Source organism: Rousettus aegyptiacus, unplaced genomic scaffold (assembly GCF_014176215.1).
Source record: "Rousettus aegyptiacus isolate mRouAeg1 unplaced genomic scaffold, mRouAeg1.p scaffold_m13_p_1, whole genome shotgun sequence".
Classification (NCBI taxonomy): domain Eukaryota; kingdom Metazoa; phylum Chordata; class Mammalia; order Chiroptera; family Pteropodidae; genus Rousettus; species Rousettus aegyptiacus.
This window is the reverse complement of record NW_023416284.1, coordinates 66,351,822-66,377,028: the sequence shown is the minus strand read 5'-3', so window position 1 is coordinate 66,377,028 and position 25,207 is coordinate 66,351,822. Positions and strand designations below refer to the sequence as shown.

The 25,207-nt window shown below is 41.2% G+C and overlaps 1 long non-coding RNA gene across 1 annotated transcript in view; it reads right to left on the bottom strand.

Moving 5' to 3' along the window:
* The window catches only part of LOC107514297, a 79,476-nt gene extending 61,027 nt beyond the window's left edge, over positions 1 to 18,449 (bottom strand). Inside the window, exon 1 of the long non-coding RNA XR_004955653.1 lies at positions 18,389 to 18,449. This is a non-coding gene — a long non-coding RNA (uncharacterized LOC107514297). The remainder of the gene's footprint in view (positions 1 to 18,388) is intronic.
* Between the last annotated feature and the right edge of the window lie 6,758 nt (positions 18,450 to 25,207).

Below are 25,207 nucleotides of genomic sequence, written 5' to 3'. Positions count from 1 at the left end.
TAATCTTGCTGCTCTTTATATATGCCATCTAAATATATATCCTTTAACAAATATGGTTTAATTTGCTAGTTTCTGAACTCTATATTAATGGACTCATATAGAAATAAACAAACAGATAGACACACGAAGCCCGGGAGATGAAGCAGCAACACGGATGGAAGGGAAAATGAATGTTCCAGTTGCTGAAGTTCAGGAAATAGGAGAAGCCTGTCATGGTGGCCAGGAGATTTAGGGAAACAAACAAACAAACGAACAAACAAACAAATAAAAACCATGGAGGTGGCACCTAAACACAGGATAAAGGTCGCAACAGAGGAGTGTAACTAAGAGAACACAGCCTGGGTCCAAGCAGTGCAAGCGGCTCCGGGGAGTGGGGCAGCCTATGCCCTCCTCCCCCACCGACCCGCACCAAGCAGTGTCTTGAAGGATAATGTTTGTGAACAGGGAAAAGCTTTATTCTTCCTTTACAGTGTGGCGCAGACTGCTTCTCCATTCTGCCTCTGGTTGCATAACTTCAAATTTCCACTCCTCGCCGCTAGGCCTGGCTGTGGATCACTGCGCTGACAATAAATACTTCAGTTTCAGTGCAGTCTAGATAGTGTTCAAAGCCATGTGGACCTCCTTCTCCAGAAAGAACAGTTCTGTGCATAGAGAACCAAAAGCTCCAACTCCCAACTGCACTCTGGGTAGAGTTAAATTGAAGATGTCAAGTTATTAAAAAGCATAATACCAGATGCTTCACTGAATTTACATGGTTTCCTTTTGAAGTTATATGTTTTTCTCTTGCTAATGTTCATTGAACAATTATTCCCCTCCCAGGCTTTGTGCCAGGAGTTCTTCATGGACCTGCCCACTTGGTCTTCATGCCCTGAGCTCTGGTTCCCTAGCCATCTCTGGGTTATAGAAGAGGAAACGGAGGCATGGTAACTTGCTCAAGCTCACATGGCTTGTAAGTGAAGGAGGGCTGGCAAAGGCCATGCTTTTGATCAGTCACTTTTCTGCTTCTTTTCACTTCTTCGTGCAACAGTCCCCATTCTGCCATCAGTGGGCTGCGTGATTACGTATGTTGCTGAACCTCTGTGGGTTTAATTTTCCCTATTTGTAGGGGAGTCTCATGGGTCCTAGTGTCCTGCATTTTCTGAGTCACTTCACCTAGAGCTTCCCATGGATGCGGCCCAGCCCTAGGCACTTGGGGACTCTGAGAAGAGTAATATCAAGGCTTCTGGCTTCCCCAGGGAGTTTATAATATAGTTGGGAACACAACTGATGGTACAAGCAGTGAATAATTAATTTCCCAAAGTGTGATTCAGACTAAAGTGTTAGGGTTCTGGGAAGGCAGCCAAACGAGGCTTCCCTAGTGGAAAAAATGGATCTTTTAAAGGAAGAGCGAATCCTCGTTAACGTTTGCTGAAAATTACTTCTCTGTTAGGCAAAGGTCAGACACTTGTCTGGTGAACAAGTCATCACCATTTGGCTTCTAGCCAGCCAGACCTACCCAAACCCCAGCTGCGGGACCCCTGAGCAGAGGGTGGACATGCCTCATTTGAATGAAAGCATAAACACTTAGAGGATGTGTTTTCTTTCCTCCACGCAATATTCTTTCTTATATTGAGACATATTCTCTGTGCTGTTGTGCATAGGATGAAGAGGATATATGGCGAAGGAGCAGAGCTTGGGAAACAGAGGGCTAGTTGGGATGTGTGCAAAACTCACTGAATGAACCCAGAGACAGAAACACCACATGCGGAGGATGGTTTTTTCCTCGACCATAAAAAGCTAGTTGTGAACAGAAACAATTTGACTGGGTTGGGGCCGTGACACCAAGGAATATAACTATCGGATTCTCTACTCCAGAAAGTTTAAATTAGCATTGCAAACTAGAGAGATTATTTTAAAGTATTGAGCTTGGGTTTGCTAAGTGAGCTGAACAGTGAGTCTTTGCTTGGTTTTGACTCACTATTGTGACATCTCAGAGCCTGTAGAGAGGCGACATCTGTCCTACAATTCTTGGTCTCCCACCCTCTCTCTTCCTCTGTTCGTTGCGAGCTCTTTCCATCGTTCATTCTAACATTTCAAGGGGGAACACCAGCCATCCATTTGAAAGATTTCAGTGTTCGGCAACAGGTTGATGGCTCTTGACTTTGATTATTGTTTGGGAAATTTGAATTGACTACTTAAAGACAAAAATTTCATTATCTTAGTCTTATATAGACTTGGGATTCAAAATTCATTAATTCATTCTTTCATTCGAGAAATACATAGTGGGTAATAATAGATCACGTTCATTGAGCATTTACCGTGTGCAAGGCACTGTGGTAAGAGCTTTTCCATGCCCTGGCTCACTTACTCCTCCCCCTATCAGGTGAAGTGGGGACAATTATAAATACTTGGCAGCATAGCTTATCACTTAGGAACACAGGCCCTGGAGCCTGACTATCTAGGTTCAAATTTCAGTTCTGCCAAGGACTAGCTGTGAGACCTTGGACAAGTTACTTTCCTCATCTTTGAAATGGGGATCATAATCAAGTCTACTTCACAGGCTGGTTATGAAAATTCAAGGAGTAAATATGAGTAAAGTATTTGAGTGCTATAGGTATTGGTTAAATAAACAAATACGTCATGGAAGGATCGGACAGGACAATTAACTTGCTCAAGCTCAAGTTTGCCAAGCTTAAGTGGCAAAGACAGGATTCAAATCCATATCTGTATGATTTAAAAAATTAATCTCTTAACTACGACTCTATGCCACCTCTGGTCAGGTCTCTTGTCTCCTTCTTTCACCATAATGTATTTCAAAAGACCACTTTCCCCTAAGGCTCCCTGCCCACCCTTGACCTGTCTTTGTTGGGAGACAATAGGAGGGGCCTGGGTGATCTGGTGGCTGTCCTTGGATGGAGGCCAGCTCTCCATCGCTTGGGCTATTGCCTTGTCTTGGAGGGGCCACCATGTGTTAATTCTCAAGGTGCTCCCTCCACAAACCTACACTTTCTTCATTTCATTGCACACTCAACAAAAAAAAGAGAGAAAGACTTTTCCTTCACTATTGAACAGTTTCCAAGTACCTTTTCTGAAAAAAATTCGTCTTTTCTCTGCTTTCCCAATTGCAGAGGTCTAAATGAAATAATAATTTAAAACATATGGATACATGTCTGGGTGGTGGGGTGAGTGAGAAAACTCTCACTTGCTGCCCATGTGGCTTTCCGAGGCTGCTTTACCCACCCAGGCCTTGACTCACTGGGACCGTCACCAGCCTCCTCTTGGCCTTCTGGATGACACACCTGACAGGCCTGGCGAATGTCCTTATAAGGCAGCTGCTGTGCTGGCGCTGGCTGCTTCCCATGCTTGCATTTCAGAGAGCGATGAAGCAATGTCCCTGAACTGGGAAAGGGGGGGAACAGCTTGCTCCTAATTATCTGTGGCCCCACTCAGGCGGCCCTACTTCCTTTTCTGTTGATTAGAATGTGAGAACTCTAACTACAGGAGAACCTTAAAAGTGAGGCCATTTATTTCCATGCTACACATTTAGCAACGCGTAGTGGGAGCTGCTCCGTACCTGGCACATCAATCTCACCAGGTCATCGTTTACAGGAAAGGGGTGATATCCAGTTGTAGTACTGAGGTCAAAGGTGCCCCAAATCTGACACTGCAGTTTCTTAGTTTTTATTTTATTGAGGCCCTCAAGGCCCATCCAGGTCCCGGGATTTAGAAAGGGAGGGTAGAATGGAGAAGGGACATTGAATATTTAATGTCATATGTACCAAGCACAATGATTTACATTCATTACCTTATTTAATCCTTACAGTGACCTGCGAAGTAGGCGTTTGGGGTTATAGAGGAATTTCTCTGAAATGACAATTCTAGTTTATCTTGTTTTTCTCCACATCCCAAAGTTAGCCAGGATGAGGCCCCTTGGGTTATTTACATTTTAATTGCAAAGGATGTTTTCTGCTTCCATCTTTGTACTTAGCTCATACTAGTCACTAAGCCTTCTTTTCAGCCCAGATACCTGAATAAGCTGCCCTGTCCAAAGGCAAATGCTTGACTCCCCGGACTGATCACAGTTGCCAAGGATCCTGGAGCCCAAAGACCTTGCCGATCCCCAACTCTACCTACCCCCCCTTACCCCATCATGAGCGAAGATGAAGAGACCTTAGCACTTTCTATATCTTTATCTCTGGGCTCCCAGTTCGTACTCCCATGCTGCCTCCTTCCATCAGTCTGCTTAGGATCCAGCTTCTCTGGTGGGAAAATGACCCAAGGTCAAGTCGATGCCAGGGTTTCCCAGATCTTCACTTCTTTGATGAAGTGCTGTGGATACAGACATCTTTATGACCCAGGCTAAGTTAATTCCTCCTGTGATGTTTTTTTCTCCTATATCCACTTTCATAGCTCTTAGCACAAATTTCTCTCTTAGCCAGTGGGGAGAAAGTTCTACTGGAAGAACTAGAAGCATAACTAGATAGTTTCTCTGGGCTTGAAATGTCAAGCACCCTCACTTCTGCAAGTGTCCTCCATCCTCATCTCCTCCATCTTCTCCTTGCTGCCTCCACGCTGGCCACTGGTCTCCTTGCTGCTTCTTAAACGCACAAGGCTAGGGTTGTCAGATATATGTAACACAGGATTCCCAGTCAAATTTAACTGTCAGGAAAACAACGAATACTTTTTTTAGTATAGGTATGTCCCAAATTAAATCATTCATTGTTTATCTGAAATTTAAATTTAATGGGTATCCAATTTCTCCTCCTCCTCCTCCTCCTCCTCCTCCTCCTCCTCCTCCTCCTCCTCCTCCTCCTCCTTCTCTTCCTTCTCCTCCTTTTCTTTCTATATTTGGCAACTTTGCCGAGCTCATTTTCATCACTGGAGATGTTCCTCCCTGGCAGTACTATGACTCCCTCCTCACCGGACTTTGGTTTCTGCCCAAATGCCTTTTCTTCAGGGAGGACTCGCCTGACCCCACATCTCAAATAGCAGTGCCCATACCCCACATTCCACCTCCCTTCACATTGTTTTCTTCACAGACTTATCTTGTCTAACTTTGCCATGAATATTTGTTTTTCGTTTGCCTCCCCACCAGCACAATCATGTCATGGAGTCAAGGATTCACATCTGTTTCATTCACTACCATTTCCCCAGTGTCTAGAACAGGGCCTTACACAAAAAAAAGTCACCCCAAACCATTTGTTGAATGACTGGATTGTTTTTGCTTGATCAAGAGAGGATAATTTTGAGTTTCCAGGTCAGCCCAAAAAAGAGAAGGTAAGAGAAGGCCCTGAGATAAGATGGGGAAGAGTGAGGAGAGATTGGAAAGGGGACATGGACAGAGACAGAGAAGGAATGAATTAAGAGGATATAGGGTGTATTCTGAGATCTTTCTTGGTCTGCAGATGAGTTCAGAAATGGAGTCCACACAGGCCGCTAGATCCCATTGCACAGAGGGGCAGCACAAGGTAGAGTTTCAGAACATGGGCTTTGCCACAGAGACTCAAAATTTGAGTGTAGGCTCCACTACTTACCAGCCGTAAGGCTTTAAGCAATGAATTAACCTCTCCGGGCCTCAGTTTCCCTATCTCTTAAATGGGAAAAGTAATATCACCCACACAATAGAGTAGTTGGGAGGCCTAAGTGAAATAACATGTGTAAAGTATTTCACACAAAGTCTGACACCTGGCAAGTGTGTAAGAGAAGACAGCTGCAAGTGCTCTTGTCTTCAACAGCCACTTTTCACGATCATGAAATACAAATGAATGACTTTTTGATTCCTGCCGATTCTCAGCTGATGACCATTTTTCAATAGGAAACAAGTTTTCTGGTTTGGGTTTTTTTTTTTTTTTTTTTTTTTGTAATCACTACAATCTACAATAGTGATTATTAAAGTGATTGATTTTTAAAGTAATTCGCAAGCAGTGTGCTGTGGGCCCTGAGAGGTTAGTGCTGCTCTCCTGCCCTCCGAGCGACTGGCTCCCTAACGCCAGCTTTACTACAGGAAGATCAAATCCAGCCACTGCGTGAGGATAAGTCACTGCGCTCAGTGGCCTCGAGGTTTCTAGGAAATAGTTGAAGCTGCAAGTGTTAAAGCCAGCTGTCAAGAGCCCAGTCACTGAGCACACAGGACTGGTTGCGACTGTGAATGCTTTAACGTGTGCTGGCTCTGTGACCCTGCTCGTCCTTTAACCACTCGGCCTCATGTTCTTCCTGTGGAAAACGGGATGATATTTCCTGGCCTGTCTTTCTTACAAGCTGGATGATCATAAAATGAAAGAGGGTATGACAAAGGGTTTTGGCAGCTCTAAACTACTATATAAAGCCCAGAATCATCATGATGTCATAAGCATTGTCTGCAGGGGGCACGACAGGCTGGCTGTGGATCCTTGGGAAGGAGCCCCATGGACATCTTGGTGTCACTCACACCCTGTACCTCATAGACACACACCCTCTTCCCGGCGCCAGAATAAAATACTACTCAGTGATGTGTCCTCGTGGGGTTGAAATGACATAAGGCCCTCATACCGGGGAGCTCCCCACCGGGTGACTGCGACATGTGCAAAGGCAGGAAATTAGCACCAGGTCTGAGTAAACACCTCTGCCCATCAGTAATTGGCTGCACTTTTCTAGCGCTGGACTCCACAAATGAAAAGTTCCACAGTCCCCAGCCTGAGCAGGCTTCCAGCCCATGTCCTATCCCAGCCTCGGTGTTTCTGAGGAATTCTTACGTGGCAGCACTGACCAGGGGCCAAACGATGCCTCCAAATGATGCAGACAGGCAGGGCCAGGATGTACCTGTACCTGTGGCTTCAGCCCGTGGGCTCAGGGGCCTGGCCCGGCCTGTACAGCCAAGTTGCCTCTGAGAAGCAACTTTCCTTTCTCTCATCTGGTGTTCATTGGCCAGAGCCATCCTCCAATTATAGCAGGCAGGGTCTTTGCCTATGGCCCTGCAATTTCATGCATTTATGAGACAAATATTAACCAAGTGACTCCTATGCACTAGGTACTAGGTGTTAGCAATATGGTAGGGAGTGAATATGATGGCTTCGGCTTTGTCAGCATGCATGTGGTTACTTAATTTACCGTAATAAAGTATTTGTATAAATTGACGTAAGAGGACATTCACAGACCTGAACTTTAGAAAATCACTGATCTAGAGCTATAATTTTTCTAATCAGTGACATCTTTGTTAAATATTTAAAGTCATAAATTAAATTAGCAGAAGAGATAAATTCTTCTCACTGTACCAAAAAGCATTTGCCTGGTGCCATGAATTAGTATACTGGTGGTCTCCAACATGAGAAAATTTGATCCAAAGTACATGTGGCCAGGCTGATGTATCACTGCAGTTGATTTTTAAAGTAAATCTAAGTAAATATTGGGGGTAGAGTTATAAAAAAGTCTTTATTTTATTTTACATTTTTTTATGTAGAAAATCCATGGAAGTATCCAAAAATCGAAAGGTCAAAAAGAATAGTTAGTGACAAAAACAATCTCCCTCTACCTTGTTTTCAACTAGTGTTTTTCTCCCCAGTGTTATTCTTCACTGTTACATGTACCTTAATGTGGACCTTGACAGGAGGATTTAAATGCAGCTGTTTATCTGGGAAGGGCTTGTAGAAAACTCCAGTTGGGGGCTGGGAACATGAGAGCTTGTAAGGGAGGGCAGCCAGTGAAGGGAAGTTTATCAATGACATTTCGCCAGGGACAACCAGAGTTTAGTTCCACTGGAGAGCTCTGGTAGTCAGCACAGGACACGTGCCTTAGAGTTATTTCTCCCAAGGGAATGAAGCTGGGGTTTTATAACGAACTGTATTGTTTGAGGGCTGTGGGGTGCATGGCCAGACATGGAGGACTCTGGTGATCAGAGAACGTTCCCAAAGAAATGCAAGAACTGGCAGTTTAAAGTACACGGCTATACTTTACAATGTTAAGAGGCAGAAAGTATGGGCAGGGTACCAACAGCATCTGTTACAATATTCTTCCAAAAACTCTGAACAAAATTTGAACCAAACATCTGCAGCCACTGTGGCCCAGGCCTGTGAATGCCAGGCTTCCACAGGGTCCAGTCTCAAGGCCAATGGCGTTTGTTGGCTTGGCAAACAAAGTCTTTGGGAGTCTGGCTCCTGTAACCACCTCTGGTTCCTTTCTTGCCTAACATTAGTCAAATTTTCACCTAGGAATACAAATGATCTGTGCAGGGGTCCCCCAGACATCCAAGGTAGAGCACACCTCCCTGCCTTTGTCCACTATGCTCTCTTGGCCTGGGAACACCTTTCCATTCTTCTTACTTGCCTAAGCCTACTTGTTCTCCCAGATTCAGGTGACTGGAAAAAAACAAAATTACTTTTCCAGACAGTAGATGTTTCACCAAGATGATGCATAGAGTGTTTAGTGCGGTGTTTGACAGAGACTACTCTAAAGAGTGATGTCTACTGCCTGCCTACCCATCCATCTCCCATCTGTCTATTGGCTTGGGGAGCCCTCCCCACCACCCCTAGTTAGATTGGGATTCCCCTCTGCTTGCTGTCCCAGTGCCCTCGGCTTACCTATTGAAATGATCTGCTTGCCTGTTTGTCTCCCCCTACTGCTCTGGGAGCTCCTTCAGGGTAGGATGTAGGCTTTGTTCAGTGCCAGTTGCTAGCACAGTATCAGGTGCACAGTACGGCTCAGTAAATGTTTTTGAATAGAATTAAACTGAGGGCACCGCGTAGTGGCCCTTCTTTGCACTATTTGTAGGAATTCTAAGGAAGGAGAAATTGTTACATACAGGATGGCACATGAAGGTTTGTCAGGTGGGCCTTATTTAAGATATCACTGCATTCTTCTACTGGGGAGAGACCTGTGGATGTGTGCTTTAATTTGCATGCAAGATTGTTTCTGTTCTTTCTTTTTTCTTATTCATTTAATGGATAGCCAGCCAATCACTCAGACCATAAATATTTCCCAAGTTCCTACTTTGTGTTGGGTGCTACTATAAGGAATGGCAATCCAGGAGTGCACACGACAGAAGGAACCATGTTTCAAAGAATACTCCCTTGGAAGGTGTAGAATGGCATAGCATGCAATATTCATTTGGACTGGCCTGCTGTTGCTGGCAAGATCTGAAGAACAGACCTAGTGGGAATCACCAGGGCCTGGCTGTTGGAATCTTCAGGCAGTTGTAAGTAGAGACACCGGGATGGGCATTCTAGTGGGAGGAGGGAGCCAAGGAGATCAAGGACAGCAGTCACTTAGAAATACATTGAACATTTGTCTGTGTCAGCATATGGAAGTCACAAAGAGCTATTAGCCTCATTCCCTACCTGTAAAGATCTGCTGCCTAGAGTGTGAGAGTCAAGTCCCAGTTATCACAGGTGGATGGATGATCAACCGATGAAGACCATGGAGGCAATCATTTTTAAAGACTTTTTACTTGGAAATAATTATAGATTCAAAAGAAGTTGCAAAAAACAAAAACAAAAAAAAAGTCCAGAGAAGTCCTGTGTACCCTTCAACAACCATCCCTAAATGGGAACACTTGTATATCTATAGAACAGTACCACAGCCAGGAAATTGACATTAGTGCAAAGCACAGACCTTAGCAGATTTCACTTGTTTTGTGAATGAGTCTATGCAATATTTTCACATGTGTAAATTTGAGGAACAATCACCATAATCAAGACACAGAACTCTTCTGTCACCACAAAGCTATCGCTTGTGTTATACCCCATTCCTAATCCCTGGCTACTGTGCAGATTTGGGAGTTCTTAATATATACCAGATATGAGCCTTTTGCCACATGTGGTTTGCAAGTATCTCCTACTAGTCTATGATATATCTTTTCATCCTCTTCACAGGGTCTTTCACAGAATAAAAGGTTTTAATTGTTATAAAGAAAAACTTCTCAATTTTTTCTTTTATGGATTGTACTTTTAGTGTCATATCTAAGAACTCTTTGACTTGTCCTAGGTCCTGACGATTTTCTGTTTTCTTCTTAAAGTTTTATAGTTTTATATTTAAATCTATGATCTTTTTTGAGTTAATTTTGATTAAGATGTGAAGTTTAGTTGGAAGCTTTTGTTTGTTTGTTTGTTTGTTTTTTGCCTATGGAAGTCCATTTGTTCCAGTATTATATGTTTAAAAAATGATCCTTAAAAAACAAAACAAAACAAAACACAATGATTCTTTTTCTGTTGAGTATCTTTTGCTTCTTTGTCAAAAATCAGTTGACTGTATTCGTGTGGATTTATTTCTGGTTTCATTATTTTGTTTCATTCTATGTACCTCTCCCCATAATACACATTGTCTTGATTACTGTGGCTATGTAATAAATCTTAAAATCGAGTATAGTAATTCCTCCTACTTTATTCTTCTTTTCTCAAATCGTTTGAATTGTTCTAATTCCCTTGCCTTTCCACATGAATTTTATAATAATCTTATCTTAATATATTTTTTAAATTGCTGGGGTTTTGATAGGAATTACATTAAATCTATCGGTCAATTTGGGGAGAACTGACGTCTTTACTAGATTGAATCTTCCAATCCAGTGACACAGTATGTTTTTCCATTTATTTACATCTCTCTTAATTTCTTTCATCAGCACTTTGTAGTTTTCAGTTAGATAAGTCTTATACATGTTTTTTTAGAATTATGCCTATATATTTTATTGGGGGGGAGCATAAATAATACTGTGCTTTTAATTTTGGTTTCCATGAGGTCACTGATAATATATAGAAATACAATTGATCTTTGAATGTTGATTTTGTATCCTGTGACCTAGGGAAACTATTCTAGGAGGGTTTCTTGTTTGTTTGTGTTTTTGTTTATTTTAGATTTCTTGGAATTTTCTACATAGGTCATTGTGTCATCTGCAAATAAGGCTAGTATTCCTTTTCAATCTGTATGCCATCATGAATGGATTGTCAACTGTGAGATTCATCGAGACAAAAATGTATTTAATCCCAAATATTTTGTTTTCCCACTCACTTCTAGATTATTTCCTCATATTCACTGTGAGCTCAGAGAACATAGATTCATTCTTACATTAGATCAAGCAAGTATTATTAGAAAAACATCTGGAAATAATAAAATGACACATTGCAAAGCCAAAGAGGGAAGATTTGGGGACTTTTTACATCATGTCCCCTCCAAGGGTCACTGAAGGGTACCTCTGGGTACTGTTTGTTTCCTTAGGTGGTGGCTAGCCAGGCCTCATGGCTGACCTTCTCAAAGCCCACCCAGGGAAATAAGGAACTCTTCTCTTGGTATTGGCCAAGGTCAGGGCCTCCTGAAGGCAGGCTGGGGGCAGGGACTAAACCCTGGGTGAAGGGAGACCTTGGAAAGTTGAGGAGGGTCTCCCCTCACCTTAGATCCAGATGGGTTTTCAGTATGCATATGTGGGACATCACTATTTCTTTTGTCTCTGAGTTAAGACACAGCTTCTGCGAGATTCTGTAGGATCTGGAATTTGGTGTGATTGGGGAAAAGAAAAACAAAACAACACTCTTGTTCCCAGTGGTAATAAATCGAGACAGTGCAAGGAAGACTGGATCCTTGATACCACTGGGAAACCGAAGTTGGGGTTGGATGTGCAGACCCAAGAGGCATCTGTGGAGATGTATAAGCAATGCTGTATAAGGGAAGAGATCCTGAACAATGAAATCACTGCTTACCCAAACTACTTGGAGTTTTTTAATCACAGTGCTATTTTTTTTTTTTTTGATAAAGTGTTGGGCAATTTTATCACTGGGATATACTGAAGTAGGATACTGTGTGCAATGCTTAATCAACACACTTGTTAAAGGTGGATTTGGTTAAAAAGACTAAAATGAAGGGAATGCAGTTTTCCCCGTCACATGCTTAACTATGGAAAAATTAATTAAATCTATAATAGTAAGATACTTTCTGGAAGGCAAGAGGTGAAAACACGTTTTTTTAAAGTTAGCTTTATCTTGAAAATGGCAAATTGGAAGAAAATTTAGAGGCAAAATATAGTTAGTTGGAGTGGTAAATTCTTATTGTTTCTGTGGACTATACTATGCCATACACAATTTAATATTCTTATAGCAATGTTATAACAACACTGTTTTAACAGCTTCTAAAATGGTCTCACCCACTGAAGTAGCTGGGAGAGTTTTATCACTGATATCCAGACCCTGGCAGAATGAGACTTTTCCAACCATATGAAGTAGGTGCTTTACCTCTATCATGTGCAAGACTCACCTACTTACAATCCAAATAGTAGACTCCTATTCCTTATATTTCTCCACTCATCTGTTGTCCACAGCACACTAACCCCCTCCCACTGCTCTCCCTAATACTGACCCGTGGATGGCAAGTAGACACTCCCTTTGTTCAGGAAAACTTCTCTGTGTTTCCAGACATAAGGATGAGATATGGGGACTCCAGATGCTAGGATCGGGAGGCAGTCTTCTGTCTATCCCAGGCTCTTCCTTAATTTAGCCAGAACTGCTCAGGATTCCTAGACTCTCTTCTCCAAACCCCAGATGTCTTGGACCCATTAGGAAGTACGTCTGTCCCTGAATTTCAACTCTGCAGCATCTGTTACATCTCTCTTCTGAGCTTTGCATGTCCACTGAGCCATCCTAGGAACCAATAGCAAATGATTGCTTATAATGACATTTGTGGTGTTTCCAAGATGAGAGTCCACTGTCCTCTGAATGTGAGCTCGAGGAGGCACAAATAACCTGGATTTGCCAAAATCTCCCTTTGAATTTCATGACTAAGAACAGTGGCCTGTGGGAGGTTTGATTGACAAATAACCTTTTTATCTCTTTGTGTGGTGTTTGCCTTCTGCTATCTCTAGCTAGGGCTGCCTCTGTGGAAGAATGGAGTTTTCATCTCAAATTGTACAAGGGCTTTTAAAGATGAACTGGCTATAGCAGTAAGCATCTAATCTGGAAAAAAATCTCATTTTCAGTGGTGCATCGCATTGCATTCTTTTGTTGGGGCTTATGAACCTCTATTATTTGTGAAAGTTTATCCATGGTTATTTTCAATGTCAAAATCCTGAAGAGGCACCCAACTTAAATGGGGGAATGAAATTTAAAAACCAGACTCCAAAGTTCAATACAACCCTGAGTCAGAGACAGTCCATCACGCCAGATCAGATCTGCCTAGAAAAGCTGAGCCATAAAGTCCTAAACTGCCTTTCCCCTTTAGATTTAGTTGAAATGGAGGTGTTAGTAGGATTTGTTCTCAAAAAAGCTAATGGAAATGTACCCATATGACATATGCATTCTTGGCTTCTAAAGAGATAGTACTTTCCTTTGCCTTTACTCCAAACCTTGTATTGCTTTTCTTGAAGACCCCACTCAATAGAGTTTTGAAGCCAGATGCTAGTGACCTCGTGAATTCACTGATTTGGTCCAATGCTTCTAGAATGACTTTTCACTTAATCTCTGTGTTTTATCACATTCGGAGAAAGAGATGATTTTATTCATTTCCTCAATCATGTATTCTTTTATTTGTACAATAAGCGTTTATTGGCTCTCTGCTGTGTAACTAACACTGTGTTAAGTGCCATGAATAATAGGACACCACTGCCATCAGGGGGGCTCACAGTCTACTATTGAAGCCAGATAAAGACACAGTCATGATATATGACAAGGTTATAGGTTCTGGAATGAAGTAAGCATTGGGTGCTATGGGAGAAGGCTGCATTTCTAAAAGATTACATTTTGAGTTAATTGATACTAAAGTTGAGTTTTGATGAGAGAACAAGAATTGGGCCTGAAGATTAGGATGGAGAAGGGCTTTGGAGCAGAGACAAGGTTTGTGCAAAGGCAGAAGGACATATAAGAGCATGGCAGGCCAAGGAGCTTTATGTGTTCAGCCTAGCTGGAGTACAAGGTAGATTCTGGAGAACAGTAGAAAATAAACTGAGATTGGAAATGTATTAGGTTTCTTCAGAGAAAAATGTCAATACAATAGATATATACATATGCATATATCTTTGTGTGTGTATAAAATGTATGTATTTGAATGTATCTATATGTTATTAGGGAGTATACACACACACACACACACACATATCTTATTGGAAAGATATAGAAAATGTGTATTATGTAATATATATAAAGAAATTTATTATAAGAGAATGACTCATGTAATTATGAAGCTGGCAAGTCCCAAGATATTCTGAGTGAATCAGCAGACTGGAGACACGGAAGAGCTGATGGTGTAGTTCGCATCTGAAGGTTGACAGGCTCAAGACCCAGGAAAAACTTATGTTTCAGTCCAAGTCTGAAGATAGGAAAAAGGCCAGTGTCCTGTTCTGAAGGCAGCCAGGCAGGAATGAATTCTCTCTTACTTGGAGGAGGGTCAGCCTTTTTGTTCTATTTAGTGCTTCAAATGATTGGATGAGGTCCACTGCACAAGGGAGGACACTCTCTTTACTTAGCTTACCAATTTAAATGTTAATCTCATCCAAAAACACCTTCATAGGATAACCAATATAATGTTTGACTGAATATCTTACCTTCCATGGCCCAGTCAAGTTGACAAATAAAATTAATCATCACAGAAACATAGGCAAGGGCCAGTAAGAGACCATTTCAAAAAAAGTGTGAAGTTCTGGGGCCAGCTTTTAATTACCTTTTCAAAGAGGATCAGCTTTCCTTGTCTGCCAGTTCAAGTGGTGGTAGGTTGAGAAAATGTTTCTACCCCCTTTTAAAATCTGAATATTTTCTTTAAATTACAATAATGAGTATCATTTACTGTGTACTTACTATGTGCTGGCTGCTCAGCAAACATATCACTTAATCCTCTTACTAATCATACCCTCTACTAAGTTTACTCTTAAGGAATAGATATTAGTGGCATCTAAATATGAGGAGACCGAGACTCACAGTATACTCATCAATGCTTATAGTGCTGGACACAGTAGCTGTTCAGTAAAAATCTGTCAAATGACATTAAGCCTCTTTTTAAAAGCCATACAACTATTAAATGGTGAGATTAAATTTTGAAATCAGTTCATTTCCTCCCAAAGCCAATGAACTTTAGAAAAAAACTAGTGAGCATAGGGAAGGAAGAAAATATGTGGCTTGGAGTGTAGACAGTCAGACCTCTGACATGTTACCTGACTCCTCTATGAAGTAGGCCAATATAACCCAATCTGAAAAAAATTCTAATAATTACAACAAAGCCTATCGGCCTCTAGTATAGCTCTTTGAAAGTGATCTTGAGCAATTAAACCACACATATTGGCAGATGTTAGCTCTAGTTCTGGTTAACTCAGAAATTCAACAGCCTCATTCCTAGCATGTTCTTATGCATAATTTTTTTCCCTGTTATTAATTCATGCTAGGAATGCTCTGGTAACAGCTAGGAAAATGGGGACGATGTATGTTTCAAAGCTGTTTGGTCTCCCTTTGGTTAGTGTTCAGTTAGCTGAAGGAGAGGGAGGAGAGCTGGTTATTGGTTACTCAGAAATTCTGTTATTCATCCTCAGTGTGATGTTTATCAAGGACCTTAAATTCTTCCTAGTAACTTATTACCTATATTTGGAAGCATGTTAAGTCTTAGAGGCTAAGACTGGTGATTTTTGATGTTCCTCAGAAATAATTCAGGACATAGAAAGATACATTAATCACTCTCCTGAGGTCCTGCCTGACTTTCAACCAAGGAGGCAGCTTTACACTAATTGACCTTGAGCACTCCTACTGTGTCCCTTCCCTTCCTCCCTGCCCTGATACCTTCCAAGACTGTAGAGAAACTCTTTTTCATCTTCAAAGAAAATGTGTAGAATGATTTCAAAGAGGAATTTTGCTATTTTATCTATACTTGACAAAGACTTGATAAGGAGATCTCAAAAAGGACAATATGATTCTTTCAATTATTTCAGACAATTGGCGGTGAACAGTCAGAAAGGAGGAAAGATGGGAATAATTTAAGAAAAAAGATTCAACCAGGCAGAGGCCCATAGAAATGTCCTATTGTCTAAAATTCACATGAGTCATGTTACAAAAGAAAGGTCAATAGTTGTTCCTGGGAGGGGCATGTTGAAGGGTAACCTTGACCTCCAAACTAAAACTGGAAAGTGAAGCCAGAGCTTTTGTTTTGAGTCACATCTCTCCAGGATATCATGTCTGCTACGGTATTCCACCTTCAAATCACAGCTGGAATATGATATTGCCTCTTCTCACCACTGCTATTACTACTACCGTCGTCTTCTCTACCAACATCTTTCCCCTGGGTTGTTACAAAAACCTGCTTCCTGGTTGCCCTACGGTCCATTTCCCACACAGCAGGCTGGGTGATCTGTTACAACCCAAGTTACATTATGTCTCTACTCTCTCCAAAGCCTCCAGTGTCTCCCTGCATCACTTGGCTTAAAAGTAGTTCCGTCCATGACCTCCATGATCTGAACACTCCCTTCCTTTACTGACCTCCTCTCCTACCCAAAATGGGACCCAAGACAGAGGCTCAGGCTTCACTTTCCAGAATTAAGTTGGATGTCAGTGCTTCACCTTAACATGTCCTACCCAGGAATAACCTCTGACCTTTCTTATACCTCCTTTGTCCTCCAGTCTCTTGTCTTAAGCAAGAAACCCATTTCCATGAGCCTCACTCTCCCTTTGCTCATTGTTCTTTCTCAAGCACAGCAGGGCATTTGCACTTGCTGTTTTCTCTTCCTGGAATGCTCTTCCATCAAATGATTTCATGGCATGCCCCCTCACTCCTTTAGGATTATGCTCAAATATTTCTTTTTTAGGCCTTCCCTGACTGTGCCATTTACAAATACAATTCCTTTTCCCCATCCTCCCTCCACTCTTTCTTGATTTATTTTTCTCATTAGCACATCGTGACCTACAATGCTATATATTTTATTTATTATATTTTACCAATCCATGAGGTAGGGATTTTTTGGTCAGTTTTGCTCACTGTTATATTGCCAGTGTTTAGAAGTGTACTTAGCACACCTGAAATGTGCAATAAATGAATGAAGCATTAAATGAACAACTCAAACATGGCCAGGCTTGAGCTGCATGTGCATAATGTGGAAGGTATGCTGTCCTAAAGAAACTCATGATCCATTTTGGAAGACAATGCTAAGAGAACTGTCAATTTAGTTGTTTTTGCTGTGAGACACAGAGACTCTCTCAAAAATACTCTCAGAACTTGGGATTGATTTTAACAACCTTTGTGGACTAACACTGATCAAAGAACCAGAAGCCAAAGGGAGCACTAGAAACCACCTTCTTTCTGCTTCTCCCATGATTTCTCTCTCTTGTAGAGTCTCTGGCCCATCTCTGAGGTCCTAGTTTATTCTCTTCACCTACCAGGCTACCCACCCCATTCTCCACTCTCTTGTCTAGATCCCAAAAGCGTTTCTCTGCCTGACGTTCACTATCCCCTTGTTCGGCAGAGCCCCTCACACCTCGCAGGTCAGCAGGCTCACTCAAGGGTGAGCTGCCCTTGACCAGGTACCCACTGTTAGAATAGCCTTGCTCTAGCTCCCTGAGCAGAGATTCAGGTTCAGGTCAGTAGTCCAGGTTCAGATGTAAGTAATACAAACAGTTTGGGATGCTTTGAATTTTTACATGGATTTCTGGCAATTATAGAAAGATTAAAAGTATAAATAATAATAAATAGCTTAAAATCCTAACCATTATGAACATCTTGGAGTACCCTTTTCCTTGCATACTTATATGGCCATCTTTTTTACAAACACTATAACTATTATGCATATTATTTTACATTTTTGTTTTTATCACTTATTAACCATATTACATGAACATAATTCCATGTCATATCTAGAGACATATTGGTATTTAATTATTAAATAGCATTTCATCAGGTACTCAGATTGCACAGTTTTTTATACTATAAAACATGTCGAAGGGAAAGTAATTCATGTTTACTTTCTTAACATAAATCCCTAGAAGCAGAATTTCTGGGTTAACAAACATAAACACTTAAAAATTAATAGCTAACATTTATTGAGCACTTGCAATATACCAATTACTTTACATGTAACAGTCACGACACGCATATGAAGTAGACACCCTTACTGCACTATTTAGCAGACGAGGACACATGCACGGAGACCTGAAATAACTTCCCTAAGATCCCACAGCAAATAAGTGGCAGAACCAAGATTAGAATGCAAGAACTCCAGAGCAAAGCTCTTAACTTCTTTCTGGTACTGTCTCCCTGAGAGAGTAGGAAGAAATTTTCGTAAAAAAATAAGACCTGTTAGCAAGCCCTGAAGGAAGGATAGCCTGCCAGAAGCAGGCCATGTGCTATCAGTGGACAAACCACTTGCTACTGATTACATTTATGTAACAAATGACATCAGAAGGGCCCCCAATTAACAATAATAACTCCCGTTAGTGACTTTGGATGCAGCAAAGATGTTTAATTTTTGACCTTTTCATGGTAGAATTTGTTTACTGACCTGTTGAGCCTTGACTCATGAAAAGACTGGCATTTTGACTGGAGAGATCATTCGTTTGTCTCAGTAACCTGTGTTTCTGCAAAATTACTAGTCTGTACCTAAATATTACAAAAATACCCTCTTAAAATTTCAGTATAAAGATTATAAGCCAACAGTCACCTGGCTTCAGATGATAGAAGGGACAAAAGTGGGTACAAGGGGCTCGGAGTGACTCAAAGAATGGGCTGGAGTGGAGGCCAGGTGGCTGTCGGCTGGCTCTTTGATGATTGAGTCACACAGTAGACAGGTGTGTGCTTGGGGTGGGACAGCAAGTCTAGACTTCATGAAACAACAGTCCTCCAGCTGTCAGTGGAAGCAGAACTAGGTGTGACCCAGAAAATCAAACACATCCTTTCACTTGTAGACAGTTTAAGACGAGAGGAAAGCTCTTGGCCTCTTTATACATGCAGGATCACATGTTCCTATTTAAGAATTAGTACAAGTAGTCTGACTCATAGTTGTCTAATGAGTCAGAGTATCTAGAAGAGCATTCCTGGGAAACCCAGGAATGTATACAGCACAGCTCGAGAGGACCTGAACACTTGTCAATGACAATTCTACCCCCTTTATCTTTTTAACTTCATTTTAGATCTGTACTTTAAGATGCTTATATGGATGAAAATATAAAATTATTTTACAAACATATATTAAAAGAATATTGATTATGTTTGTCTTTGTCTGTTTTCCATCCAGTTTTCTAGAACAGAGCTCTCCTCATCTATGTGGAGAATGAGGACCAGAAGGCAGAATTCCTGAGAAAATATTCTGACCTGAGTTTATTGACTCGTCTATCACACTCCAGCCTACCAGGGTCTTCAACCCTTCTGTATTTTTTTCAGGCATGTGGCTAGATTCCTGCAATGGGCACTGTTAGGTTGCCTCCCCCAGTAGTCATGGCATTCACCCTCCTTCCTAACTGAACCACAGTTTTATGCATTATCCCCTCCTTGGTGAGGCCCCTGCTCTTCCAGGTGGGCTGGAACTATCCTCAGCTTACAGAAGATGGATCTTGATGAAGTTAAGCCAATCCTATTGACCCTGTTCCTCTTGTTAGTAGTAGATTAAGCCTGATACAATTCTGACCAATAAGAAGTGAAAGGAGTCTGCCAGAGTGTTCTGAGTTAGTTTTTTCTTAAAAATGGACAGAGATATTTTTCTTATTTGACATTTTTGTGTTTTCATGTGATACTTACAGCAGTAGCTGCCATTTTATAACTACAAGTTGATAACCTAAGGACAAGCCAGTAAATCAGCTGTCCCCAACCTTGGCTCCAGGGATGGGGTGTTCCTATGAGAATCTAACACCTGATGATCTGAGGTGGAGCTGAGACAGTGATGCTAGCACTGGGGAATGGCTACAAATACAAATGAAGCTTAGCTTCTGCTGTGCGGCACAGTTCCTAACAGGCCATGGAGTGATACTTGTCCATGTCCCGAGGACTGGGGACCACTACAGTAGATTTACTGTAAGAAGGTAAAGCAGAGAAGTGGAGAGAAGCTGCGTTCTTGATAATGTCACTAACTTGGCAGCCATTCTATTACAAGGCTTTTGTTATGTAAAACAAGAAATTTTCCTTGTTGTATAAGGCTTTTTGGCTCAAGATCTTTAGTTATTTAAAGCCAAAACATCTAATACAATCCCCCAATGTTTTCACATCCGAGGAGTTCCTGACTGGAACTAGGTAATGTTAGAAGCATCCAGCATCTCCTCTCCACCTCCCTCCCCTCTGGGAAAAACTTTCTAAAAGGCATTCTGGCTATATAAATCCAGATTTTCAGAATTTCATCACACCCTGTTGGAGATGAAAGAGGCGAAAGTTGCTGGATACACGCTTTTAATATGTTTGTATTGTCAGCCAAAGTAGTTCTGAGAATTGTCATGAGTGTCTATGTAACCGGAATTCTTAAAACCAGGATTTTGAGCCCTAGACTTGAAATGTTAGTGGCAAGTTTTCAAGAAGTATAATCTTTGTGACACCAAATATTTCTAGGTGCCTATTTATCCTACTCTGGGGGTGCCTGAAAGTTGCCAATAAATTTCACAGGTTCATTACAACAGTATGTGGTATTTTAGTTCAAGACAAGATAGTAGTAATAGATGATACATGGATAATCTGACTTTGAAGCTCACGAAAATCACAAAACCAGTTCTATTTAAAGATAGGCAATGCCATTTGGATTAATAAGTCACAGACCTAAGTTTTATCCAAAATGGTTATGACGTTTTGAAAGCAAAAAAATTAGAATTAATTTTTGTTTACCTTCACACCCCCTATCTTTTTTATATTTAATTCATATAAAAATTAGACTCTTGATACATCATCATCCTCGAACTATAAGATAAAGACACATTTCCTAATTTAATATCCAGTAAAATGACATATAAGCAGCTTCTTTTCTAAAAGGCTCCAGAAATCTAGTACAGTAGTCTCTTTTTATTTGTAGGGGACCCCCAGTGGATGCCTGAAACCACAGATGGTACCGAACATTATATATATTATGATTTTTTTCTATACTTACCTACCTATGATAAGGTTTAATTTATAAATTAGGCACAGTAAGAGATTAACAACAATAACTAATAATAGGACAATTATAATATACACTATAATAAAAGTAATGTTAATGTGCGCTCTCTCTCTCTCGCTCGCTCTCTCTCTCTCTCTCTCTCTTTCTCTCTCAAAATATCTGATTACCTATCTGATAACCAAGAAGGCTACTAAATGACTAATGGGTGGGTAGCATATGCAGCATGGATATGCCAAGCACAGGGACGATTCATGTTTCAACTCTACTCAGAATGGCACATGACTTAAAACTTAAGAATTGCTTATATCTGGAATTTTCTATTTAATATTTTCAAATGGTGGTTGGAATTAAAATCTCAGATGAATGAGGACTACTGTATATTATATCATGATCTGGAAGTGCAATGAGAAGTATTTTTACTTTAGAAGATAGCTGGACCTGTGACTTTTGTAGATTAGGTGACCAGGAAGTTCCCAGAATTTCTAAAATTATCCTCTCTTAGCCTGCATGACCTAATATTTAAAAAGAACAAATATAATTCAATATCACATATCCTGACAAAAGCCAGCAGCAGCAAAGGCCTGGAACTTGTGTACTATTGGTAGGAGAAGTTGAATATATGTACCCTCTTTGGAGATTGAGAAGAAAAGACTAATTTAAAGCAGGTAAGGGCTCAGAGTTGCTGTGATTTAGATATCGAGCAAAGGAATGTAACTTTATCTTTTAATCAAGAGCAGGTATAATGGATATTCTCTACTTGCCCCTTCAGGTGGATTTTCCTCCCTTTTCACCATGGTCTGTGCCTCAGGAGGCTGAAGATTATCACCAATAGGCTCCTTGGTCCTCTGACCTCTGGCTAGGTTTGCCAAGGAGGGCCTATGAGAGAATGGAAGGCTGAAGGAGAGTGAGGTTGGGCCTTTATCTCCTGGATCCCTTCTGGCTGGCATGTTGTCTGTAGTTGTAATCTTCTACCTAAGGTGACCCTTCTCTACAGTTTATTCTTCCCAGATTCTGGTAACCCTTTCAGACCTAGGAGTGATAACACCTTCTCAGTGTTGCTAGGTCTTGGGTGCCTCACCATCTTTTATCATTTTCCCTAGACAAGAATAGCTCATGTCATCTGTGTAAATGGTCCCTTCATTTACCTCTCCTCAATCACGATTGCAACTACAGGTGCAATTGGTCTCCTGCTGGGCCATGACTCATACTGTCAGTAATGTTTCAGATGTCCAAGTTCTGCATGAAAATGAGAGCATTGAGCAAGCAAAGAAAATTAATAGAGAAAGCTTAAAAAAATACACACACACACACACACACACACACACATACACACATATTTACTTTGACAAAATATGAAGTCTCATTTCATAAGGCCAAAAATTGGTGTCATTTCTTCATCCAGATTGCCTCATCTGTCCCTAATTCCTAAGTGGCATTTGTTGAGCCCCTCCAAACATGATTTCTAAACAACTTGTCCTCTCCTCTCCCTTGTAAAGGGTTAAAAAATCTCCAAGTTACTAATATGGAAGTCTGAAAAAGAAAAAAAAATCATTGGCCTAGGTTTTCAGGTATGAAACCATGAAGATAATGAATCTTCCCATGCGGTTATCAACAGTTCCGTTAACTTCCACTGACATTTACTGAAAGCTCATAATATTTAGGCTCCAGGGGATCAAAGACATTTAAAACACACTGTCTGACATTAAAAAATTTAAGGTCTAGCAGAGTTGTCCTCACCCTTTACAAAGGGGAGGGGGAAGAAAGTGAGTTATTTAGAAATCATGAATTCATGAGGGCTCAGCAAGTGCCACTTAAGGATTAAGGATAAGTGCAGTTTGGATTTAAAAAATGACACCAGTTTCTAACCAAAATGTTTATGAAATGAGACCTCATATTTTACACACACACACTCAATTTTAAAGCAGAGGTGGGTGGGATTGGGCTGGGGAAACGTATGGACTCAAACACATTATTTCAGCACATATGCAATAAATGCTAAAATGGGATTTGTGCTGGCACCATGGGAGCACAGAGGAAGAGTACTGGGCCCAATCTGATATTTGGGAAAATTTTCCAAGATGATACCTGGCCTATACTGAGGAGGAAGCATTATCTAAGTAAAGAAAGCTATTTAAGTAAATGGGTATAAAAAGAGGGAATAGTGAGGGTGGGCACAAAGGTGTGAAATCACTTAGTGTGAGAGACATATAAATGTAATTTTGTGTCCACAAGAAGAAGCTTTAGAGACCAGGTAGGACCTGGCCTTAGACCTACTACTGTGTGCAGCTCCTTGGGTATGCACTCCAGCCCCTTCATTTATTATTCTCAATCCTGCTACTACCCTGTGGCTTATAACAGGTTCCAAAAATAAGCAGCCTTCCCAGTTGCCTTATGAAGAAAATGGGCCAATTCTAGGAAGGGGCATGCTCTGATATTGCCTTCATCAAATAAGGAGTCAAAACATCCCTAGACATACCTACATGAACGGGATAATTGCCAAATTGGGAAGCACTGCTCTCACCTACTCCCCAGGCCCCAGAACAGTGGTTCCCAGCACCAATCCACACACAGGACACAGAACACAGTCCAGGAAGCTTTTAGAAACATGGACTTCCAGATCTCTCTCCAGTCAGTGTGGGACCTAGCACTTTAGAAGTTTCACATGTGGTATAGACATCTAGCCAGGTCTCAAAACCATCCTAAGAGCAGCATTCCCAAGTTGGGTTCTGTTGTTCTGAGAGCCACTGGGTGAAACACTGTTAAACAAATGTTTTAATTTCAAGACCTTTCATTTCTCTTTATCTGTTAGTACACCTTAAGAATCTACAAGAGGTGGGGGTTGGAGAGGAATATATTCTATCACATTTTCTAAATGTATTTGACCACAGGGTCTCTCTCTCTCTCCCTCTTGCTCTTTCTCATATTTCTCAAGACCAGGTCCATGCAGCATACATTTTGGAGAAACTGGCTCTAGAAGTTTAGGAATAGGGTGTGTTGTGATTAATTTTATGTATCAACTTCACCTAGCCACAAACTGCCCAGATATTTGCTCAAACATTATTCTAGGTGTTTTTATGAGGTTGCCTTGGATGAGATTAGCATTTGAATCAGTAGATTAAGTAAAGCAGATTGCTCTCCCCGATGTGAGAGCAATCTGCTTTACTTAATCTACTGATTCAAATGCTATTCACTTGAAGGCCTGAATAGAACAAAAAAGCTGACCTTCCTCCAAGTAGGAGAGAATTCTTTCCTGCCTGACTGGCTTCAGACTAGGACATTGGCTATTTTCCAGCCTTTAGTCTTGAACTAGAACATCCGCTCCTCCTGGGTCTTGACCCTGCTGGCCTTTGAACTAGAAGTACACCATCAATTCTCCCAGGTCTCCAGACTGCCAACTCATTCTTCAAATCTTGAGACTTGTCAGCCTCCATGATCTCATGAGCCAATTCCTTACAATAAATCTCTTTCTACCTACCTATTGTAGAAGACCAGAATATGTCACCTCAAAAGATGTCTCTTTGGCATAAGAATTATTTTGAGCTGATTATTTTGAGAAGCAGCAGTCACAGGTGAAGCTCAGAAAATAGAGTAAAAGTTATTCTTTCATAAGGGAAATTTACTTTATAAAGGAAATCTCCATTTCTAAAGTGTCTCTTCTGTACCTGATAAAAGGGATAGAGGAAAGATGTCAGAGGCAAGATATACAGAGAGACTAGTTCCTGGGTGCTAGGCATAGGGCATGTTTCAAGGGGTCACAAGGCTGGAAACAAGAAGAACAAAGAGATGGGGATCAGCTTCAAGGTTAAAGAGGGCACTTTAGCATCTAGGATGGGAGCTCCAGACAACAATTTCATGTTTTTCTGGAGTCTTCTCCCGGGAAACATGTGCTTTATAAATTGCACTCATTATTACTGATGTTTGTTTTCTCTCTGTTTATTTACCTGTTCCCCTAGAGCTGCTTGGAAGAACCGTGGCCTGTGGCCACTATTCTTTTAAGTGGGATAAGGATTTGGAAGCAATGGGAGAAAGGAAGGAGAGGGCTTGTAAAGCCTCCTACTGCCCCAGGAGAGTACTCAATGCATCATGGGAATTTGGCCCACCCACGCTGCCCTTCCACAAATGGATCTCTCACTGTTACCAGCAGACCCGGAGGCCTTTCTGCAGACCCAGTTGCTCAGTAATTTCAATGGGCCCACATGCTTCTGCTGAGGCCTGTGCTTTTGCCAAGTGGGCATAAGATCCTGTGGCCAG